The sequence below is a fragment of the Rutilus rutilus genome (genome assembly GCF_951802725.1).
Source record: "Rutilus rutilus genome assembly, chromosome: 14".
NCBI classification, from domain to species: domain Eukaryota; kingdom Metazoa; phylum Chordata; class Actinopteri; order Cypriniformes; family Leuciscidae; genus Rutilus; species Rutilus rutilus.
The window spans coordinates 7,710,929-7,723,109 of record NC_140219.1 but is presented as its reverse complement, the minus strand read 5'-3'; the positions used below and the strand labels follow the sequence as shown (position 1 = coordinate 7,723,109).

General features: G+C 36.8%; 1 protein-coding gene across 2 annotated transcripts in view; it reads right to left on the bottom strand.

Annotated features, from left to right (window-relative positions):
- The window catches only part of cplx1 (complexin 1), a 47,633-nt gene that overhangs the window by 22,674 nt on the left and 12,778 nt on the right, over positions 1-12,181 (bottom strand). The window lies entirely within an intron of this gene.

Here is a 12,181-nt window from a genome sequence, read left to right as displayed (position 1 = left end):
AATGTATAGGTTTAAGATCTCAATTATGACTCATAATGTCCATCACATATGGCGGAGGGCGTTACTAGGCACATTTTAGGAAGGATTTAAACCCCCTAAATTTCCACCCATTCCCCCTAAAAAATGTGCAAATAACTCCATAATCTGCACACTAATTCGTGATCACCTCAGTCCCGTTTAAAACTCATATGAAAATAGCGACAGGTTTCGGCTCCTCCCCTTATTTTATAAATACGGTTTACATAATGTGATGCGGGAGCAATACAAGACGGTTATCCATAAACTGCAAAAACTCCTCATCACACTACAGGTGTTTTCCTCCAGCCTCCAGGATGGGGAGGGACACAGTTTAAACCTTATTAGCCTGGCTCATGCATATTAATTATAGGTGGCAATGTTCACCAGTAGTCCTGGTTTGCTGGAGGGTACATAAGAGATCTCAATAATGTCTCAATGTGCTCAGTTTTCCTTAATATAAACTCAAAAAAAATTTCTCATCAAATTTTTCAAAGATCAATAAAAAGAATATGCTATTAAAATTAAGGCAGCAGCAATAGATGCTATTTACACTAAGTGGAAATATACGCATTTTCTTAGCGATATGCTATTTACACTGTGTTAGTGTAAATATAGAAATAATATAGATTCTATTTACAATATGCAATAAGTGTAAATAGTAGTCAGATGCTATTTGTACTTACAAATAGCGGCAGATACTATTTGCATCTCAATGTTGTTGTACAAAATAAACGATATGCAATAATAACAGTGTAAATTGTTATATTTATTAAAATGATATATTAGGGACAATAAAGCCCTCCCTACACCTACCCCAAACCCTAACCGATAAAAACACTTTGTTATTAAGCACACGTTAGACACTTTATTTCCACTTTTCCAATATTTTCTTCATTTTAATTGAAAATAAAGGCCTTTCCGATCTGATATGTGATGGGAAAAAGGAGAAGAATGAGTTCGGCAAAAGGCGGATTCGAACTCGGGTCAAAACATTTTGCCACACACCATACCTCTACACTATTAATACTGTTAACAAACAGCGTCTTCCATAATTTTGTCTGGTCTAACCAGACATTAGTGCGCCTGATGTAAATAGCCTCAGCCAATAGCCTCAGAAAAGGCAATTTTTATAGTTATTTTCTTGTATTGCATGTCAACAATTGTCTCATTTGTTTCTGTTTTTACTTCCCCTAAGAAGTTTTAGGAGAGGCATCTGAAACAGTTGATACCTAAACAGTTGATACTTCAATGCAACAGGTTTGAGAACTCCATCATGAACTATAAAATGAGCAAAATCTAAGCACTCAATTTCTCTTCTGTTGTTCACTGGCACTTGACTTGGCATGGTAAAGTATTAGCCGTCTAAATACGCCTTTTCTTATTCTGTGTAAACATATCAGCCTCCTCACTGTGACTCCCAGAAGTCAGCCATCGATCTCACAGCCCTATCTGATTCCCAAGATAACTAACATCATTATTCAAATTTGGGCTCGCCTACGTCCCTCCCAGACTCTGCCAGTGTGTGACGGAATTTGTTTGTATTCAGTTAATCGTGAGAACTATGAAAACTCATTCAAGGACAATCCCGTTCCCAGCATGACGCTCATGAGAACGCTACGGACGGGTCAGAGGCACACACAAAACGCTCTCGAGTGAGTCTCATCAGAATACATTATTCAAATGTGCAGTGTTGGTTAAGCAGCTTGCTTTTTCTCCCAGCAGCCTTAAAAAAAAAAGCCATTCGGCGAGACACTGAAGCATGCATTGAGCCAATAAGCCAAGTTCAAGGACAATTGCACTCCATGCAGGTCACGTCATATGTCGATTCAGAGGATTAGACTCACTTTATCTGGCTGACACCATTAGGTGAAGCTGTGCTGTTTGCCCTGCTGAATTGATCAGGATAGCTGGTCACCACTTGGCTTCTTAACCAGAAAGAAACATGCAGTATCACCAGTTTGACAGGTGAATTGCATGGCTTTGTTTGTCAATTAGCTAGTTTATACCAATTAATACCAAACTTATATTTAATAGCTTTTATGAAGCTCAACATTAGACCATGGTTCTAGCAACAGCAAGGTCATGAGTTCGATTCCCCTGATTAAATGTAAATGTACCTTTAATGCATTATAATTCCCTTTGAATAAAGTGTCTGTGCCAAATGCATAAATGGTATTTATAGTTATATTTACATTACAGGTGTATATTTTATCTGGAAGACCAGCATGACATCAGTTGATGAGCTTGTTTCTTTAATGTATTGATTATTGTTTACGTGATGTTTTTTAATTAAGTCACAGCGACCATGACTTGGTACAGTACTTCCAGTCAGTCGCATGTTGGGGGCGGGGCATTCTCATTCAAGAGGCTGTTTGATTGGACAAAAATATGTGTAGGTCATTTTTGGTCTGTTGTCCTTGAAGAGGTTTTTTTTTAAATGTCAATTTTAAATCTGTTAAAGGTTTTGTCAACCTTTACAACAATTAGTCAACAAGTTTTGTCACAGCAAAACTATATTTTGCTGCAATTGTAAATAATCTGGTGAAGATGGTCAACCCAGAATTCTCTAAAAAGTCTAAATAATTGCACTTTTGTGTGTTGGTTTTCTGTTCTTTTCAAGGTGTTCATGTATTCATCCATCTGAGATGTCCAGTAATTGCAGAGGGACGGGAACTTGTCCTGATTGTTTGCTTATGATTCAGAGCTATTAAATGAAGGCATGATTCAGCAGTCGCTCTTCTCTGAGTCCATTAATCTAGTGTTAATATGACAGTAATAGTGTTTGGGGTCTGTCCTGTCAGCCAATCTAGCCCCTGAAATCACAGCAATGGACAAACATCTCACATGCATGTTGATCAAAAGAATCTCTTGGTCTCCATTCTAATGGTGAGCAGGTTAGAGCATGTACTTTTTAGAAGAGTATGTCTAATGTTTGATTGGTCATAATGAGTTGTTTTTAGCATTTTGTGACACTGTCACATTGTGGAGGCAATTGATGAGAACAAGTGTTTAGCCTGATGTTTTTTTACACTTTACAGTGAATTGAAAGTCTGAATCTAAGTGCAAATTACACAATCGAGATGCAGTTAGGTGTAGGGTCAAAGGGCATTTTCTAGAGTTTATTGTTGATGTGAAATCTATTAAAATGTGCAGTTAGCCCAATGTCAAGTATCTTGATGAATTTTTGTCTAAACTAAATTTTAGAGCAATTTGTTTAAGCTATGCTATTTTCATATCTTATTTGATCATATAAATTGAAAATGTATATTGTTCACAGGCCTTACAGACAATATATAAATGTGAATATTGAATAGTATATAACTCTATTTTTAAGGCCTGTGAACGAAATAAACTTCAAAGTAGAATTTCTTTGAATTTCAATTTATTTTAAAAACTACAACTTAAAGTCACATTTGAATATGCATATTTATGCGTCCTGTTTGCTACCTCACTTTAAACTCAAGAATTTAACCCTGTATTCAAAACCTAATGGACATCAGACACACAAATTGCTTTAAAAAAGAAGACAATTAGAAATTATGGTAGAACAACAAAATAATGCAATGGAATATAATAGGTGATATAAGCCAATCTATCCGCATCATGCACTAGTGTTATCTCAGTTCTCTATGTGTCGAGCTGTGCTGCAAGTTGTACAAAATGTTCAAATGTTTCAAGGACAGTTGGCGACCTTACAGCTATTCAGTGTTATTTCAAATGTCTCATTGCTTAAGCGAGTTGAAAGTGAAGATTCGATAACCGCTTGCCAAGACTCTGAGGCGTTGGTGTTCTAAATATCAAGAATTCCCCAATGTGAATGAGAGCCAAGCAATACGTTGAAGGTTTTGATATATGCTGACTCATTCACCATGACGACCTTCTCCCGGCATGCCCAGAAATATCAATAGCTGTGTCTTGCAGTGCCAGGCTGTTTACTTCTCCCAGGTTTCCAAGCTTCCGTTTGCTATTGCCTCGTTTGGCTCATCTTTCACACAGAATGTTTTAGACAAGGACTGCAGCAATGGTACAGGAATACCCAAAAGGCACAAGAGGCAGGTCTTATTTTAACAGCTCTCCCCTTTTGTATTCAGACTTTAACTTTGTTCTCAAGGTTGTCAGGTTTTAAGGAGAATGTCAAAAACTTTACTGCAGACTTCATTCCTTAGTTAACCAATGCTATTGGTGATGTCCTTGAAAAGTGATGTCCTTGACTTTTTCACATCTGGCAACTGATGTCTCGCTAAGACCCATCCTCCTTGGTTACGATTGCTAGCTTAGACAAGTTTTACAGACTGTCACTACAGAATCATTTCCATCAACAGTGTGATTTTTTTATAATTATTTTTTTCGGTAAAGTATGGGTTTCACTTTATTTTGATGGTCCCATTTAACACATTCTGTTGACTATAAGTAACGTTGCACCTACATGTCTACTAACTCTCATTAGAGTGTTAGTAGAGTATTAGTAGACTGGTAGGGTTAGGGTTAAAATAAGTGGACATGTAGTTGCAAAGTATTACATTATCATGTATTATGATGCAAAGGTACAGCCACATCATTTTATGATATTTTTATAATTTCTGTAAAATATAATTAAAAAAAAAACAAAGTCACAGAACTTCCATAGACTTGCATTAGAAAAGAGCAAGTGGTTCTCGGGCAGATGGCAACAGCTGCTATTGTATGATTGGTCAGTAATGTTTTAAGGCGGAGCTTAGCGAAGGCTCTACATTGCGAAATAGGTTTTCTTACTCAGTATCTTTGTCTTGTTTTCCAGTACAAATATCTAAACATCCTAAAATCAAGATGCATTTGCTTGAGAAGTAAAACGACTTCATGCTTAAAACAAGACCAAATATCTGCCAATGGGGTCAGAAAAATAAACTTAATTTAAAGAGAAAACAAGATTATTTTTCTGACCCCACATTGACAGATTTTTTTAAAAGCATTAACTCACTTAATTTTAATAAAAAAAATAATAATAATAACAATTCTTAAGAAAATAAGACTTAATAAGAACATATTTTCCTTCTCAAGTAAATGTATCATGATTTAAGAATGTTTAGAAAGATAGATATTTGTACTGGATAACAAGACAATTTTATTTATTTTTTTTCTGAAGCAAGTGTTTCTTTCACTGTCTTTCAGGGAATGTTTCAGGGAATATGATAGTATTGAATGCTTTATATATGGATAAAATATTACTCTTACTGTGGTATAGATGAACCTCTCGTGACTTGTTTAACCAGAGACACTCACTTTTCATTCAGTCTTGCAGGCACATTAAGTGATGGAAGCCTTACAACACCGCATTTACTGTACATCACGATAGGCCCGGAAAGCTATCTGACTCAACGCTCAATGAGCCATACGGTGAGTGTGTTGACCCTCTGGCCGTTGCTCAAAGACTCACACACAGTCATTGTAGAGATGCAGTCAGTGTACACACTACCATTGTCTGGATCTATTACATTTGTCATTACTGTAATGCATCTGACAGGACCTGCTCACTTGGAAGATTAACCTTTTTATCCTTTAGGGGAGACTGGCGACTGGCCTGGTTTTGTGTCTTTCTGTGCAAGATGCTAAAGAAAGCAAGAATGAACATGAACGTTGATTTATCTGGTGCCAGAACCATTTGGGTTGTACACACACTTGTAGTAAAAGCCTGGGGCCGAACCGTACAATGAAAAGTAGGCTCAGATCAATGCAAACAAAAGCCCACAACAGCCACAACACCAGCACCGATAAAATAGCGTGCATCTGTTATTTGTCCGACTAGATGTGTCAAGAAAGTTCTGGAAATCTTAAGGGCTTTTCAGACTATACGCTTTGTGTTTTTATGTCACAGCGCTAACCCCAAATTGCCGTGCCAAGAGAATACAGAAACAATGCAGTGATAGAATGCTAAGGCGAGTTGTTAAGCAAAAGACACCCGATCATGAAATGCCTCAATGCTTGCCTCATTAATTATGCATGCGCTTTGTAGTCACAGAAACTTTCATGTGTTGTGCTTAGTTTCAATGGCTCAGCTGAAATGTCCAACAGTGACGGCAAATTATCCTTTGCATTTTTGTTCACGTTTTAGAAGATTTTGGACACCTAGAATCAGTGTTTGTATATTGTAAATAACTAAAGAAAATATCCTTTTCTTAATGAGTAAAATTTTTTTTTTTTCTGTAAGAAAATTGGCTTGATAAACCAACACTACATACAGTTTTTCTCAGTCGCTTTGGGACATTTCTTAATATTTGCAATCCAGAAAGTGCATTTGTCAAAACAATTCATACAAACAGATCCAAACAATGGATTACCAGCAAAAGCCTGTAAAAATGTTAGTTCATCTCTCAAAAGTAAGTGTTTATATCAATGAATATCAGTGCCATCAGAATGAAAAGTCCTTGTGTTATTGTTCACAAATAAGATAATAAGATGCTTAGTCATGTTCTCAATATAACAGTGTACTTATGTCAGTAAGTTCTTATGTCAACAGTGTCAGTATTTTCAGATGTAAACATGGCTACGATTTGATTTTGATGACAATGATGGAAAATGCACAAGAATGCACTTTATCTGTATGGCATATATACATTTTAACAGTACAAATTTACACATTATTCAATGAGGGATATTGATTGCAAGAGACTGGACAAGATTCAGTTACACTTTTCCTGTTGGTCTGTCGACAAATTACAGTAAAATGCCATTTCGATATAAAGAAAAGACAAGACTATATATATATATACACACACACTCTCTCTCTCTCTCTCTCTCTCACACTCACACACACACACATACTGTATGTACGTGTGTGTGTGTGTGTGTGTGTGTGCCTAGATGTTTTGAGGGGTAAGACTATTCAACAGGGAACCATATAATATATTTTGATCAACATGACATAAGCAATTGATAATGTAGGAAACAGCAGACACTTGTACATGATCAATTGCATGAATGTACCAAAGCATTTGCAATTTGTTCAAAAGAATGAGAAATTGCTTTTATGATGTGCACAGGTGACTAGATGATGTGGAGGTTAGTAGTTTTGAGAATTACAGTTGTAATCCGAGAAATGCACCAAAGCGACAGAGAAAAATTGTACTTTTTTTTTTTAAAGAATTTCACTGGTACAATTTGAACAAAATATACTACTGTGAATTTTCTTTTGCAGAAATGAAGGTAGAGGCTTGTCACATTGTTGCATGCAATGTGAGAAGATGCAATAATATACAGTATATACAATTTGGCAACCCAGTGCTGCACCTGGTGCAATACAGTCCAACAATGGTATCCATTCTTTACAAACTAAGAACACACTCTCAGACCCGTTAGCATTTGGACCCAAACCTGTCCAGCGCTCAGGGTCACCCAGTTACAATGCATGATGGGTAAGTGGTGGCACAATGCATTTTGTCTTACTGCACTGGCGGATTTTTTTCACTTGGTTTAAATGTGTACAAGAGCAAAAATCTGCAAGTACACTTTATAGTGAAGGTACAATCAAGTGTTTATATCTTATGCGGTGTTGCTTCTCAAGTAAAGGTGTCCAGTTTGAAGGATGTCCTGGAAAACCAGTCAAAAATACTAATTAACTCATTAAGTAATTTTTCTGCAGTGTGTAGAAGAGTTTAAATTGTAAATGAAAGACTCTAGCACTGTGGGAACTACAAACATGAAGCTTTGATTTTGGATTTACACCCACATTCTTGGTTAAATAATCTATTTTAAGATCTTATCATGTAATGAGCAGATTCTAATTAATCAGCTTCACCCTGATTGCATTCCAGCATCCCTCTTCCCTAATCGGAATCATTAGTAATTAACCGCTTCAAGCATGTACCACTATTGTCCCTGCCTCACCCCTGAAGCCTATAGCATATCATTTTGGTTTCCCCCTCATTAACAAAGCTCAGCATGATTTCAACTCAACATGGAACATGGCCCATGGTGACATCATGCCCTGTGATGGGACAGCCTCTGTACTATAGATAATGTTTGCTTTTATGAACGCACTTCCAGAACCACCTCCTCTTCTCGTGATTGTGGATTCTGACGTGATAATTCAACGTGGTGATTTTTCTTCATGCTCAAAATGAGCTAATTTATTTTATTTTTTTAATATAATTAATCATCCCTGGCAGAGGTGTAATAGTGACATAAATCACTACGAATGCTAAGTAAACATGTTGACAGCTTGCAGAGGAAAACAAGAAAAATTTAATTCTTCAGAAATATTACAATGCTATCACAGGATCTCCAGAAAATATTGTTATATTTAATCTTCAAATTAAATTATTATCTAGGTTATGTGAAATAGTATTAATATATTATTTTGGGATATTCCCATGGTGTTAGAACAATAGTGTCAAGAAACATGATAGATAGATAGATATATAGATAGATGGATGGATGGATGGATGGATGGATGGATGGATGGATGGGCGGGCGGGTCATTGGATGGATGGATATTTTAATTTCTCTATTATGAATTTTCTCAATTTACCCACCATTAGCAAGAGTTGCATTATTTTCTGGCTAACCCTAATCCTAACCCAGTTACCTTTGACCAGTTAATGTAAAGTAACAGAGGAACTTCTAACCTCCCCTTTGAATGGACTGTTATTATGCAGCTGATGGTCTCTGTGTCGGCCGCCATTTTCAGCTCTGTGCATTAGCCACAAATGGGTTTCTAATTACATTCTTACATTAGCTTTGTCCGTCCACTGTCTGCTGTGACTTGCAATAATAGCAAATGACACTGGTGCTCAGCCCTCTGCTGATGTTTTCTTTCATGGAGTACTCTGTCGTGCACTTTCTGAGACGCGCCTTCAACGTAAATGCCGTTCATTGTTGAAGTGTACTGGAATATTGCTGTGCAATTCCATTCACGTCTCTGACCTTTCTATGTGTAGCCATGCATGACTCTGGAATTGTTCACCTGCAGAATTGGTTGATTGCAATTGATTTTGCTCCCATTATTATTTTATGGGAGTCACACTATCTGTCTGTCTTTCTCTGTCTCCATCCATCCACTTGTTCCTCCTTCTGTCATACTCATATGATAATCTAATGAAACACAAACCATGGTGCATCAAATAATCTTAAGCATTTCTAAAACTTTTTGTTTATTTCCAGGTCCAAATGAATCGACTCTGCCTTTCAGATCCCATGTTATCTTTCTTTCCCAGGACTGGTCAGTTTTGTCCAGTGGATTTGGCGTGTAGTCAGATGTATTTGTGCATTGGAGTGTATGGACGAGACAGATATCACTACAGCTGTTGTTTCAAGGACAATGCCACCGTTTGATGTCAGTCCCAGAAGTCCACCTGTCTGCCAGCCATCCAGATGAGCTCAGCATTTACAAAGACACAAACCACCCTGTGGTCTCCAAAACACAGACTGGAGTTTTGAAATCAAGTTGATCTGAGCTGCGTGTGCTGGTTTGACCCTCTCAAATGTGATATTTTTTCGTTTTTAAAAATGTTCAGGGACTCATATTATGGTCATGGAAGGAACTGTAGACACAAGATTGATTCTCTCTGTTTCATTTGCCCTCTGAACCCGCCTTTCTTATTTTCCTGGAAGCAGGCCTGTCTAATATTTTAGAGGCATCTCTGATCAATTGGGAAATATTCTCTTTATTTCAGCTTGTCAGAAAACAATCGCTTTAAAGTGATTCACCAAGCTTTTGCATCTTAGAATTTGGACAATTATCAATTTCTTTCTCAGATGGATCCATTTAAAGGGATAGTTCACCCCAAAATGAAAATTCTGTCATTTTTTTACTCACTCTTAAATGTTTAGAATTGTCATTTTTGGCAATGGCATTTCCAGTAACAAGATACTCAAGATACAAAAAAGTAGGCTAATATGTCAATTCTCTCACCCATAAAAAGCATCGAGAAGTCCAATTCATTTTTGTGAATCAGTTCAAACAAAAATGATTCACTGACTCATAAGTCCCATCATCTCCCAGTACGACAGTACGCTCAAAGTGACACTTAACCTAAAATGAACCTGAAATAATGTAAATTATTTCCTAAAACTCACCTGTTCTAAAATATATTTTAAGAGATAAGATAACTTTGAGGTTCAAACAACATCCCAGCTAACAATTTTTGGTTCCCATAACGTTAGTTTTTGGTACCCAGAACATTCTCAGAATGTTAGTTTATGGTTCCCAGAACGTTATTTTTTATGGTAACCACCCAGCAACGTTCTGGGAACGTTATTTTATTGTTACATAAAAATAAAACCAAAAAAGAACGTTCCCCTAACGTAAGTATTTGGTTCCCAAAAAAAATAACCAAAAAATAACATTAGGGGAACGTTCTGTGTTAACTGGGATTTGACCCCATTGCATTTCTCTTTATGGATAGAATATTTTAGAATACTTTTTTTTTGTTTAGTTTTTTTTTGTCTCCCACAGAAGAAAGATAGTTTTGATTTCTTGGCAAACCATCCCTTTAACACTCCGCACCTATAAGTGCTGTTGTGGCATGAGGTAAACTTGCAGATCTAATAAGGCTGGTGTGTTCAGATTTATTATTCTTATTAGTAAAACACATTGAATTGGCAAGCCAATAAATTTGAGCAAATCTGCAGCCTCATCAAAACACCAGCTGCAGCCACAAATGGGGATTTATGTGTGTTTTCCTATCTTGGTTACTAATTTGTCATTTTGCTGAAGCTTTTATCCAGAGCAACATACAGTACACTTATTCCAGGCACAAGCTCCTTGTCTAAGGGCACAATGCTTATAGTTCACAGCACAAACCTGTAGGTTCATTTGAACCCACTGTATATCCTTACAGTTACCTTTCCAGATGTTAACCAAGATATACAGTAGCTCTCTGCTTTTAGTTTCCTAGTTTATTTGAACAAAACTAAATATCACATGCATAATTCCTTGCATTTTATGTTTGTTTTCATTGTGGTTTTTGATCTGAAAGAGTCCAAAATATAATACTATTACAGACATTAGTCAGTTGCTAAGCTAATAGCTCTTGTTGAGCATTGCGCGCACGTGCAACAAGAGCATTTTTGCGCGCAAAAACTATATAATATAATATATAATATATATGAATAAAAAAGAGGCTATAAATCACTGTAGATTTCAGAAGACAGGCATTAAGAAAAAGTCAACTGTAAGTGAAGAAGCGTGTTTGGCAGCTATTGCTCTCCCTGGCATTGAGTGCTGGCTAAATGTGTTTGTTTGGATGGAGGTGGTGCTTTCTGGCGGGGCTCTGCAGGGACTCTGTAAAGTGTTGGTGGGTCAGCAGAGGACTCTCCAGACGCCCACTACCCCCTTTTTCTCTGACGCCTACCTTCACCATGTGGGTACCGCTCCAAAGGCATACCGAAACACAAGATTAGTTCTGAGACCTTCAATTCAAATGGAGAAAAAAAAAAACCTCCATCACACAAATAGCGTTTTCTATCAAAGTATTTAAAGTAATTTTAAAGATTACATAAAAAAAAATTTTCACCAAATGGAAAAGTTTGGTGAATAACTGTTTGGCCTTTGAAAGAGTATTAAAGTATGTTAAAGGCACATGCTTTGGAAGGACGCAACCTTTTGCAGCTGTGTTATCATTGTACACACAACCACGTTTGGAGGCCATGGGCTCCCTTTTTATATTCCTAAGGTTGCTCACAGCGCAAAGCTCACTGTGATGAATGATTTTGAAATGGTGTCACCGTAGGCCATAACTCTCCACCAGTGTCACGAAGACCACAGTGACTGCATATGCCGCACAATTTCATATACACCGTTTGTTAAAAGCAAGGCCGCTTTCTCTCTCTCCAGGAATAGATTTTAGTGGGTGTGTGGGGCCAGGTGAGGAAGTGGTGAGAGATGCTGAATAGAACGTTTTTTTTATTATTATTATTATTTCTTTATGTGCTTCAGGATTCAAGGCTTTGGACTTTTTCAAGGTGTTTGCCTTTTCCAATAAAAATATCTAAACATCATTAAACAAGAATATTAGACCTGTGTCTCACATTTGAAACAGCAAAAACTGGCCCATACACTTAATTTCAGATAGTCTATATTAAAATAATCTTAAAATCTAGTAAAAAGTGAGTTTGACTCTTTTTGAGGATTTGCAGTGTAAACATAAATAGAAATGTATTACTACTGCTTTAGTATTTCAGGGAGTGT